Here is a 12,152-nt window from a genome sequence, read left to right as displayed (position 1 = left end):
TGAGACAGGGTCTTACTGTTTCCCAGGCTGGAGTGCAGTGGTTTAATCATAGTTCACCGTAACCTTGAACTCCTGGGCTCCAGTGATCCTCCTGTTTCAGTCTCTTGAATAGCTAGGGCTACAGGCACATGCCGTCATGCCCAACAGGTTTTTTATTTTTATTTTTTGTAGAGATAGGGTCTCACTATGCTGCCCAAGCTGATCTTGAACTCCTTGCCTCAAGCCATCATCCAGCCTCAGACTCCCAAAGTGATGGGTTTACAGGTGTGAGCCACCATGCCCAGCCCAGTTTTTTAAATGAGCAAAATATTTGAATAGAATTTTCTTCAAAGAAATATGTAGGTTGGGCATGGGGCTCACGCCTGTAATCCCAGCTTCAGAGGCCAAAGCAGTGGATCACTTGAGGTAAGGGGTTCGAGACCAGCCTGGCCAACGTGGGGAAACCCTGTCTCTACTAAAAATACAAAAAATTAGCCGGGCATGGTGGTGCACACCTCTAATCCCAGCTACTTGGGAGGCTGAGGCAGGAAAATTGCTTGAACCCAAGAAGCAGAGGTTGCAGTGAGCTGAGATTGTGCCACTGCACTTCAGCCTGGGTGACGGAGTGAGACTCTGTCTCAAGAGAAAAAAAAAGAAATATACAAATGACTAATAAGCAATGAAAAAATGCTCAACATCATTAATCATTAGGGATATGCAAATCAAAACCACAGTGAGAAACCACTGCATGAATGATTACAATCAAAAAGACAGATAACAAGTGTTTGTGAGGATGTGAAGAAATTAGAGCCCTCATACAGTGCTGGGGGGATTGTAAATAGTACAGCCACTTTGGAAAATTGTTTGGCGGTTGCTTAAACAGTTAAGCATAAAGTTATCATATGACTCAGCATTTTATTCTTCCGAATGTACCCGAGATAATTGAAAACACATGTCAGCACAAAAATGTGCACCTGAATGTTCATAGCAGCATTATTTGTAATAGTCAAAAAGCGAAAATAACCAAATGTCCATGAGTGAATAAACAAAATATGGTATATCCATACAGTGGAATATTACTTGGCAATTAGAATAAATGAAGCACTAATACATGCCAACACACAGATCAATCCTGAAAGCATTATGCTAAGTGAAAGAAGCCAGACCTCAAAAGTCACATATTATAATATTCCATTTATATGAAATGTCCAGAACAGACAAATCCATAGAGACAGAAAATCAATTAGTGGTTGTTAGGGGCTGGAAGGGGTGGGAATAGTAGTAACTACTTAAGAGTTTTCGGTTTCTTTCTGGGATAATGAAAGTGTTCTGGAATTAGATAGTGGTTATGATTGAACATTGTGAAAACACTAAAACCACATTGTGTGTTTTAATTTGTATACTGTAAGAGGGTGAGTTTTATAGTATGTGAATTATATCTCAATGAAGATGTCATTTAAAAATTATAGTGGTGAGTGGCCGAGGCAGGCAGATCACCTGAGGTCAGGAGTTGGAGATCAGCCTGGCCAACATGGTGAAACCCTGTCTCTACTAAAAATACACAAATTAGTCGGGTGTAGTGACACACGTCTGTAATCCCAGCTATTCGGGAGGCTGAGGCATAAGAATCGCTTGAACCTGGGAGGCGGAGTTTGCCGTGAACTGAGATCACACCACTGCACTCCAGCCTGGGCGACAGAGTGAGACTCTGTCTCAAAGAAAGAAAAAAAAAAAAAAAGAAAAAAAGTATATATAGTGGGACATCATCAGAAAGAATTAAGCAGAAGAATGGCATGATTTATGCTTTTAAAAAACGAGCTGCTATATGGGGTAGACTGGGGACCGGGGGAAAAACAAGTGGAGACACCAGTTGGGAGACTGGAGCAGCAGTGAACGTGAAAAACCATGACGTCTAAGACTGATAACAGCGGTGGTGATGGAGACAAGGGGGAATAATTGAGATATATTTTGAAGGCTGAACCTCCTGGATTATTTTGGATTACATGTGGGGAGTGAGAGAGTAGGAGGTATTAGGAATGATTCATAAGTTTCTAACTTGGACAACTAAATGGGGAGTACTATTCACCCTTCAAAAAAGTTCATTTTTGTCTCACCAAAGCCCTATGAATAAACCACACGCTAAACATTCAATAGATCAAGAAATGGAAGATAAAATGTTGTTAGCCCGGCACGGTGGCTCATGCCTGTAATCCTAGCACTTTGGGAGGCTGAGGCAGGTAGGTTGCCTGAGCTCAGGAGTTCGAGACTAGCCTGGGCAACATGGAGAAACTCCATTTCTATTAAAATACAAAAAATTGGCTGGGCGCAGTGGCTCACGCCTGTAATCCCAGCACTTTGGGAGGCCGAGGCGCGTGGATCATGAGGTCAGATCAAGACCATCCTGGCTAACACAGTGAAACCCTGTCTCTACTAAAGAAACACAAAAAAATTAGCCAGGTATGGTGGCGGGCACCTGTAGTCCCAGCTACTCAGGAGGCTGAGGCAGAAGAATGGCATGAACCCGAGAGGCAGAGCTTGCAGTGAGCCAAGATCACACCACTGCACTCCAGTCTGGCTGACAGAGTGAGACTCTGTCTCAAAAGAACAACAACAATAACAACAACAACAACAACAGCAACAAAAATTTAGCCAGGTGTGGTGGTGTGCACCTGTAGTCCCAGCTACTCAGGAGGCTGAGGCAGGAGAATCGTTTGAACCTGGGAGGCAGAGGTTACAGTGAGCTGAGATTGCACCATTGCCCTCCAGCCTGGGCTACAGAGCTAGACTCTGTACCCCCCCCCCAAAAAAAAAAACAGTCGTTAAACCGTTAAACCAATTCTTCCCAAATCAAACAGCTAGAAAGGAGGGGGATGTCAGAGTTGGGACTCCTTTCTAATTTGGAAGTTCATGTGCTTTCCACTGAGCAATTTGTTCCTTGTGTTCTCTCTAATAGGCCTGAAGATGTGCATTACATTAAGAATTTACACTTAAGAATATAACATTTACAGAAGAGAAAAAAAAATTTTTAAATACACTGATGTACACTTTTTGCTTTTAAAGAAAAAATGGATGTGTGGAGATTTGTAGCCTGATTGTTGACTAAGTTGAGGAATATTTTGCTATATAAGAAAATAAATGAAGTTTTAACACTTATATGTGAGAAAAGAAAACAAGCCAATGAATATTTGTTGATTTATGACATTTTCAGGCACTGAATGTTAGAATTCTGAGGATAATTCCACAGTTCAGTGGGTTAGATACACAATTTTTGGATTTGACAGCTAAAATTATTTGCTCCCTCTAGATGCTGGTTTGTTTGGTTTTTTTTAAGTGCTTTTCTTGGCTTGGCATAACTGGCTTCTATTATTAATGTCCACGTACACTTTTGGACTAATATTTCATTCTTAGGCAAACCAATGTCATTAAAATAGAAGAAAGAGATCTTATAAAGGCTCTAGTCTGCTCCCCAGGTATCAAAGAAGGGCATCTTCAAGGGGAAATTAGAGTGAGGATTCAGAAAACTGAAAAAGTGAGGAAAGTATAATGGAAGAGTTTCTCAATCTTTTTTTTTTTGAGACGGAGTTTCGCTCTTGTCACCCAGGCTGGAGTGCAATGGCACAATCTCAGCTCACTGCAACCTCTGCCTCCTGGCTCAAGCGATTCCTGCCTCAGCCTCCCAAGTAGCTGGGATTACAGGTACGTGCCACCACATCTGGCTAATTTTTTGTATTTTTAGTAGAGATGGGGTTTCACCATGTTGGCCAGGCTGGTCTTGAACTCCTGACCTCAGGTGATCCACTGCCTTGGCCTCCCAAAGTGTTGGGATTACAGGCTTGAGCCACCGCGCCTGGCCAGTTTCTCAATCTTTTTAAACCTTTGCCCTCTTAGATAAAACTGCCCTTCAGCTTCACACATGCTCCATCCTCCCCCAGCTGAGATTCTGACATAGATTTCCAGGGACATACCATCATCAGTGGTTTGCCAACAGCCAAGATTCATTAAACTTCACATTTGGTACTTTGTATTACTGTAAAATTTTCCAAGAGAAGTTTGTGTTAGGATATTTCACATGACTTTTTGAATGACACTCCACCTCTGCCTCTCCAGTCCTGTAACAAAGAGAGCTCTGCTCTTCCTTTGTCATTTTCCCTGTGGTCTCTTAGGACACGCTAGGTCCCCTGCTTCTCTCCTTGTATCCTCTCCTCACCCCATGGGGGAGTTTCTTCTGCATATTCATAGTTTTTGCTCCTTCTTATCTTTGGCTTGGCCATCCTGGCCACAAACCTAGTTGTGATGGCAGCACACTCCACGGAGCTGGTGGGAGCCCCGCCCCTTCTGAGTTGGGACAGGAGCTGCCCCGGTGCTGCTGTAGCTGCCCAATGCAGCTGCAGACCTAGGCCTCCTGTTCTACAGAGCAGCCAGGAGCCCCACTCTCCTGAGTGGGGCTACAGGAACCCAAACTGTAGCTGTGGATCCATCTGAGCTTTCCTGTGCTCTTGGGGGAGGGCCAGGAGCAGGCAGGATCTGCCTTTCTGGGTGAGGGTGTGGCTGCAGCCACCCTCCTAGATGCAGGAGCCGGGTGTGTCTGCAGCCTGCACCCTCAGCGACCCCAGGAAGGACCCCCCACTACCCCGTCCCTGCAGGCTCAGGGGTGTTTGCCTGACCTCTCTCCAATCTTGGGGCCTGCTCCGATCTCATAGCAGGGTTGCAGCTGAGCCCCAGGGCCATGAATAGCAGCAAGAGGCAGACAGAGTCCTGGGTGGAAGGCGTGGGTCCCCAGTAAGGCCCCACCTTCATGCCAGGGAGGGCCTGAAGGCTTGGGGCCAGGTTGCCAGTCCCATAAATTGGAGTGGGAACTCATGGTACCTCTTCCGGGTCTATCAGTGGCTGTTCATGGGCCAATCAGCATGTACTTCCTCCCCTCTGAGGTCCATAAAAGCCCTAGGCTCAGCCAGAGCAGGGCAGAGGATGGCCAGAGGATGAAGAGGGCAGAGAGATGATGAGACCCCATGACCGGCTACAGACAGGAGTACCCTTTCTGCTGAGAGCTGGAGACGATGGGAAGGCCAGCTGCAGAGAGGAGTACCCTCTCCGCTGAGAGCTGCAGAGACGACCTGCTGGAAGAGAGGAGCTGCCCTCTCTTCTGGGACCTTCAGAGACCTGCAAAGACATACCTGCAGAGAGGAGCCACCTTCTCCAGGGCCTGCTCTCTGCTAAGAGCTGAACACTCGACCAGACAACCTGCCTACAGAGAGGAGCTACGCACTCCTCTGAGCTGTTCTAACACTAAATAAAACTCTTCTCCACCCTGCGCTTGTCTGTGTACCTCATTCTTCCTAGAGGCAGGATGAGAACTTGGACAAAGGTGCTGTGGCCACAGAGGTTTCCCACCAGAAAAATGGACACCCCAGAGATCTTGTAATACTCGGACAGCAGTCTCTGCATCCTTTTGTTTTCTGTTCTTTCTCTTGCTAACTGACCCCTTTTCTTGTTACTTTTCCATTCAAGTTGCTGGCAGAAAGAAACGGGCCACGTTTAGGCTAGAAGTCACAGTCAGCCCATACCTGCCTGGGTCAGAGGCTCCATCCTGGTCCCACATCCATAAGAGGCTAGTAGAAAACATGCTGCCTAACCCCACCACTTTGATAAGTGGATGTCAGTGGGCAGGGCCCATGGAGCCTGCTCAGCAGAGCACTGTTGTTCCTGGAGGCCATGATGACTACAGCAGTCAAGGCTTTAGCTGCTTTACCAGTGCTCCCCTCCAGGATTCCATGGCAGGGTGAGTCACGCTGTGGGAATCTCACACTGGAGATGGCCAAAAAGTTGCTATTTGCTTCAGTGTTTGTTTTTTTTGTTTGTTTGTTTGTTTGTTTGTTTTTGAGATGGAATCTCACTATGTCACCCAGGCTGGAGTATAGTGACTCTATCTCAGCTCACTGCAACCTCTGCCTCATGGGTTCAAGCGATTCTCCTGTCTCAGCCTCTTGAGTATCTGGGACTATAGGAGCCTGCCACCACGCCCAGATAATTTTTGTATTTTTAGTAGAGACGGGGTTTCGCGATGTTGGTCAGGCTGGTCTTGAACTCCTGACTTCAAGTGATCCACCTGCCTCGGCCTCCCAAAGTGCTGGGATTACAGGCATGAGCCACCATGCCCGGCAATATTAGTTTATTAGCCTGAGGAAACTTACACACTTTTCTGAGGGGTAGTTAGCATGGCAACACAAATTAATGCGCATTCTTCTTCTTCTTCTTCTTCTTCTTTTTTTCTTTTTGAGATGGAGTCTCACTCGGTTGCCCAGGCTGGAGTGCAATGGCACGATCTCAGCTCACTGCAACCTCCACCTCCCGAGTTCAAGCGATTCTTCTGCCTCAGCCTCCTGAGTAGCTGGGACTACAGGTGTCCACTACCATGCCTGGCTAATTTTTTGTATTTTTAGTAGAGATGGGGTTTCACCATGTTGGCCAGGTTTCGAACTCCTGACCTCAAGTGATCCACCTGCCTCAGCCTCCCAAAGTGTTGGGATTACAGGCAGGAGCCACCGCTCCCGGCCGAAATGAGCATTCTTTAATATTGCTATGACCCTAAATCCCCATCTGGTATTCCTTACTGTGATAAGGTGGGGACCAGCTGGGCCACCACATATAGCTGTGTAGGTTGTGCCTTGCACAACTCCAGGCCGTCCCCTTTCACATTAGCATCTGTACCCTAGCCTGGCTTTTATCCCCCAGGCCATTCCTACTTTTCCAGCTACATGGAAGAGAGAACAAGCAGAAAAGAAGTCCCATCCTTCTCCTTGTTCCTCCCATTGAAAGGTCCTCCTGCCATACACCATGCACTGCGTGGCCCACTGCATGCTCCCTGTGCTGTGGGTGTGTCCTGGGCCCAGAGTAAAAAAGGTTTACCTTTTTGGAGGTGAATTAAGGAAGTGTGCTCCAGCGGCTTCTTGACTTCAGTATCTGGGAAAGTTATCTTCCTCGAGGTGATGAAGGCGCTAAAAAACAAAGTGGAAGATGTGTGGACAACAACCCTGACACGCTTTTAGCCCTGCCAGCCCTGGCATAGGAACAATCACATTACCATTAATGTGAGGACAAGCAGCCTGAATCAGTGTGGCCCAGGATAGACATGACCTAATTGGAAGCTGAAATGATGTTTTACAAGAAGGCCTAAGGCTCACATATCCCTCCTCTCCGGCATTGTCAGCCCCTTTAGAAAAGAGAAAGGCAAAGGTTGATGGGATTGCTAGTGGAAATGGAATCAGGTTAGCCTGGAAAGGAATTCTCTGCTTCCTTTGCACTATTTTATGTACAGTATCTGTGTCTGGCTGACAACGAGGAAGGAAGTTGCTTCTCCCTGTTATTCCTTATCAGTTCACATTTCTCTGTTCCCTGAACATTCCCAGTACTTTCTGCCTCAGCTATAAAGTTCTCTGCTTCGAATTCTGCCATATTCAATGCTTAGCAAAATATAATACAAGATTCTTCGAATTCTGCTAATTCAATGCTTAGCGAAAATGTAAAAAACAAAAAACAAAAAACTTTTTTAGTATAAAATCTTAAAAAGTACTCAATACTACTTAAAAAAGAGAGAAAATAGAAAGAATAGTATAATAATATAATATGTTCAGTAGTGGGTTGGAAATGTTATGCGCATGTCCTGATGCTGAAAATTTATGAATGTGACCCTATTTGGAATGAAGGTCTTTGCAAATATAATTAAAGATCTGGAGATGAGATCATCCTGAATTATCTAGTGGGCTGTAAATTCAATGATAAGCATTCTTATAAGAGACAGAAGCAGAGAAGACACAGACACAGAAGAGAAGGCCATGTGATCACGAGGCATGGATTGGAGTGATGAGCCTGAGCCCAAGGCCAAGAAGCCTTGGAGCCACCAAAAGCTGGAAGAGGCAGGAAGGATTCTCCCCTAGAGCCTTCAGAGGGAGCAAGACCCTGTTTTGGTTTCAGATCTCTGGCTTCCAGAACTGTGAGACAATAAATTTCTGTTGTTTAAGCCCTGCAATTTGAGGTAATTTGTTATGGCAGCCACAGGAAGTGAACACATCATCACCTAGATTCATATTCATTATTTTGCCACATTTGCTTTACTTCTGTCTCCCTCCCTCCCTCCCTCCCTCCCTCTCTCCCTCCATCCCTCCTTCCCTCCTTCCCTCCCTCCCTCCTTCCCTTTTTCCCTTCCTTTTTCCCTTCCCTCCTTCCTTCCTTCCTTCCTGCCTTCCTGCCTCCCTGCCTCCCTTCCTTCCCTTTCTTATGAAGTATTTTAAAGCAAATTCCTAGTATAATGTAGTTTCACCCCTACATACATCTATATATATTTCAGAATTTACAGGCATTTAAAAATGTAACCACAATGCCATTATAACAAGCAATTAATTAACTAACTAAAAGTAAGTGTCTGGTATCTGAAATATCTTTTAATATTTCTCTTTAACACTATCTGTTACTAGATTTTCACTCCTCTTTGAATTTTCCCATATTTTTGAGCTATCTTTCTAGAAAGGAACTGCCTGGGATTAAATGCACCATTACAGGTTTGGGCTCCTATGTGTATGGATGGCAAGTATCTCAGTGTTCTTCCTCACTAATGGTGAAAAATTTTTGGAATTCTTTCTCTAGCTAAAAATAAAGATTTCTTTTTTTCCTTTACACATTAGCTTTTGTCTAGGATTGACATTCAGAAGTCCCACTTCAAAGTCATTTGGGAGGTGGGTGAAAATTAAGTCACAGAATAGAAAAGCAAACTGGATTCTAATATTTTTGTCCCAAATGTAGAAGAATTTAGCTGTGAAAAATGAAATACATAAAGAAGGTGAAAACCAGGAAGTTATTCTAAGTTGGCTTTTAAGTGATTCTATCACAAGTTTCTCCTTTCTGTGAGAAATTTCTTTCTTTTTCTTTTTCTTTTTTTTTTTTTTTTTTTTTTTTTGAGACGGAGTTTTGCTCTGTGGCCCAGGCTAGAGTGTGGTGGTGGCGTGAACTCGGCTCACTGCAACCTCCACCTCCCGGTTTCAAGGTATTCTTTTACCTTAGTCTCCCAAGGAGGTGGGATTACAGGCACCCACCACCATGCCCGGCTAATTTTTGTATTTTTAGTGGAGACAGGCTTTCCCCATGTTGGCCAGGCTGGTCTCCAACTCCTGGCAAAGGTGATCCACCCGCCTTTGCCTCCCAAAGTCTTGGGATTACAGGTGTGTGCCACTGCACCCGACCAAGAAATTTCTCTATCATTTTAAAAATGCAAAATGTTACGCTCTGACTAATTGTGTTTGACAGTCCTTTCAAAGAGATATATGGTGCCCATGAACTGTATTTCAATGTTTTCTCTTATAGAGGCATATACCCTTTTGGCACTTTACCACTGTTCCCCAAATTACTTTTCTCTTTTAAGGACATTACTATTGATCATGCCCCTCACCCCCAGTAAAAGGAGTGAAAGGAAAAATCATTGATACAGGTTACAAAAAGGGTGCACTGGCATCTATTTAGGTGACATGGTGTGAGTGGTACAGGTTGAATCCTCTGCCTGAAAATTATACTGTCTGTCTCGTAGGTTATTATCTTAGAAGCTTCTTTGTTCTAAGGCACCCTCTGTCAAAATTTAATACTCTCTAGAAACAGTGTGCCTTTACATGTGCTCAAAATGTTGGTGATGTGAACATGAGCATCCAGGCTTCGGTGGCTGACCATGAGCTGAGAGCTAGACGTGTAAAACTGGGGAATGAATATTTTCGGGAGACAGAAGAGGTAGTGCCATCACGATGGAAGAAAGGCAGCCTGAATAACAAAGAAGTGTGAGGGTACCAAGGGTAAAACCCTCCAGCCTCTTTCCCCATTGTTCCTCCTTCAAACCCTTGTGTCCCTAGGCTCAGGGCTGACTTGGGCACTGGGACAATTGCTGAATGGTGAGCTTTTCTGTCTGTAAGCAGTGGAACTACATCATTTGAAGTGGGCTTAGTCAGATCTTGAGATCTAGCCAAGTGACTCCGCCTCCCTTGTCTCTCTTTATATATTATATATTTCATGAATGGTTCTCTTTCAACAAGGAAGCTACATCTCCTTCCTGTAGACTTTGAAGCCCCTGATTTGTGCCCATGAACTTGTTTGTTCATGCTTAAATGAAACCCTTGGCAGAGTAGACAAGCTTGTTCCCAATCTCTTTTCCTGGTAATAGTTTCTTCTATCATAACCTAGTCAAAGCGAAGGAGGAATGTAACTGATAAGCACACAGTTTATAGCATTAAGGGTTGGGAAGTAATAATGCGTTTGAATTCCAACACTTACCACCTTCCTTGATAACTTATTGTCTTAATTTTCTCAGCACTCAGCTAGAGGAGAGGAGGAATGATTGGGTCTCTCAAAATACAGGAGAGGTCTGGTTTCAGTTCTGACATTTAGAAATGCTTGGAAGTCATCACTTTTACCCTTATAACAAGAAAATAGCTGAATAAATGGAAAATTAATGACTTTTTAAAGACCCATTGGAGACATAAAGTCATAGAGCAAACCCCCACCCTGAAATCTGGAGAGACAGGTGAATATAGAGAATAATGACTGAGGTCAGCTTACCTGGAGCGGAAGCCACTGGAGCCACACATTGGTAGGAGCACTTGGATGGCAATTCTGACAAATTGCTAGAGTAATTCCTGGAGGCCCAGTTTAGAGGTGCCCCATACTTTGTGGGTTTTACCTCCAGGAAGCCCATTTGGTTCTCAAGATGAAGATCTGAGAAAAGCCCCCTCATATTTCTGGCAGGGGTGGGCAGGGGAAGTAACTGTTTTGGAATTCACCCAGAGTGTTTCTCATAACAAGGTCTGCTCTCCAAGACTAACACCTTTACCAGAGTGTTACCTACCTCAGGGAAGAGCACTTAGTCAATTCCAGTCTCCTTTTGCCTTCTATTAATATTTCCCCTAAGTGGAGGGAAAAACAGGATAAGAAACACTTCTCAAGGTCATGTCCCAGGGATCCAGGCCCACTAAAAGACTAATAATGTTACTGATAATGATAAGGTTATTGAGCACTTTCCCTTCTCCACACCTTACCATCAAACCAACTAGGTTCCAGCATAATAATGGTAGACTGTAACTAAAAGAACTTCAAGACAGATTCTATTTAAGAAAGAGTTCTTAGGAAAATCCAAAGCAAACAGGGTGAAAAAAATACAAGGACACTAAAGGAAACTGAAGTCTCTGGCACTTATATGCACATAAAACACTAAACATAGCCCAGTTCTTAGCCAGATTAGCCTAAAACCTCACACTGAGGCCTATTTACTACAGTTCTTGTTCCAAACATCAAATTCCCACTTTTGGCAAAAAAGGACAAGCCATACTAAAAGTAAAACAAAACAAAACACAGTCTGAAGAGACAAATTAAGCATCAGAATCAGACTCAGATACGACACAGATTTTGGGAATTATGAGATAAGGCATTTAAAAAAACTAAAATTAATATGTTAACAACTCTAATTTTAAAGAGTAGACAACATGCAAGAATAGATGGGTAATGTGAACAGAAAAATGAAAGTTCTAAGAAAAAAACCAAAAGGCAATGCTAGAAATCAAAAGCACTAACGAAAGTTTCAAAACCTTTTAATGGGCTCATCCGTGGACTGGATATGACCAAGAAAAGGATCAGTGAACTTGAAGATATGTCAGTAAAAACTTCCTAAACTGAAATAAAAAGAGAAAAAAGAATGAAAAAAAAAAAAGAACAGTATACGCAATAACTATGGGAAAATTACAAAAGTTGCAAATATATATAACTGGGATACCAGAAGAAGAGAAAAAGAGGCAGAGAAATAATTGAAGTAAGAAATAATAATGGCTGATTTTTTTTTTCCAAAATTAATGACAGACACCAAACCACAGATCCAGGAAGCTCAGAGAAGCTTATAAAAAACCATGTTGGAGCCAGGTGAGGTGGCTCATGCCTGTAATCCCAGCACTTTAGGAAGCCGAAGCAGGTGGATCACCAGAGGTCAGAAGTTTGAGACCAGCCTGACCGATATGGAAAAACCCTATCTCTACTAAAAATACAAAAATTAGCCAGGTGTGGTGGCATGTGCCTGTAGTCCCAGCTACTCAGGAGGCTGAGACAGGAGAATTGCTTGAACCCAGGAGGTGAAGGTCACAGTGAGCTGAAATCAT

The 12,152-nt window shown here is 43.8% G+C and overlaps 1 long non-coding RNA gene across 2 annotated transcripts in view; it reads left to right on the top strand.

Annotated features, from left to right (window-relative positions):
- LOC105482496 (uncharacterized) overlaps nucleotides 1-5,270 on the top strand; it is a 32,573-nt gene extending 27,303 nt beyond the window's left edge. For both annotated transcript variants that reach the window (XR_987664.3, XR_987666.3), the window contains one exon: nucleotides 4,908-5,270. This is a non-coding gene — a long non-coding RNA (uncharacterized lncRNA). The remainder of the gene's footprint in view (nucleotides 1-4,907) is intronic.
- The last annotated feature ends 6,882 nt before the right edge of the window (nucleotides 5,271-12,152 follow it).

The sequence above is a fragment of the Macaca nemestrina genome, chromosome 5 (genome assembly GCF_043159975.1).
Source record: "Macaca nemestrina isolate mMacNem1 chromosome 5, mMacNem.hap1, whole genome shotgun sequence".
NCBI classification, from domain to species: Eukaryota; Metazoa; Chordata; class Mammalia; order Primates; family Cercopithecidae; genus Macaca; species Macaca nemestrina.
Note: the sequence above shows the minus strand (reverse complement) of the source record. Positions and strands in the feature narration are given on the sequence as shown.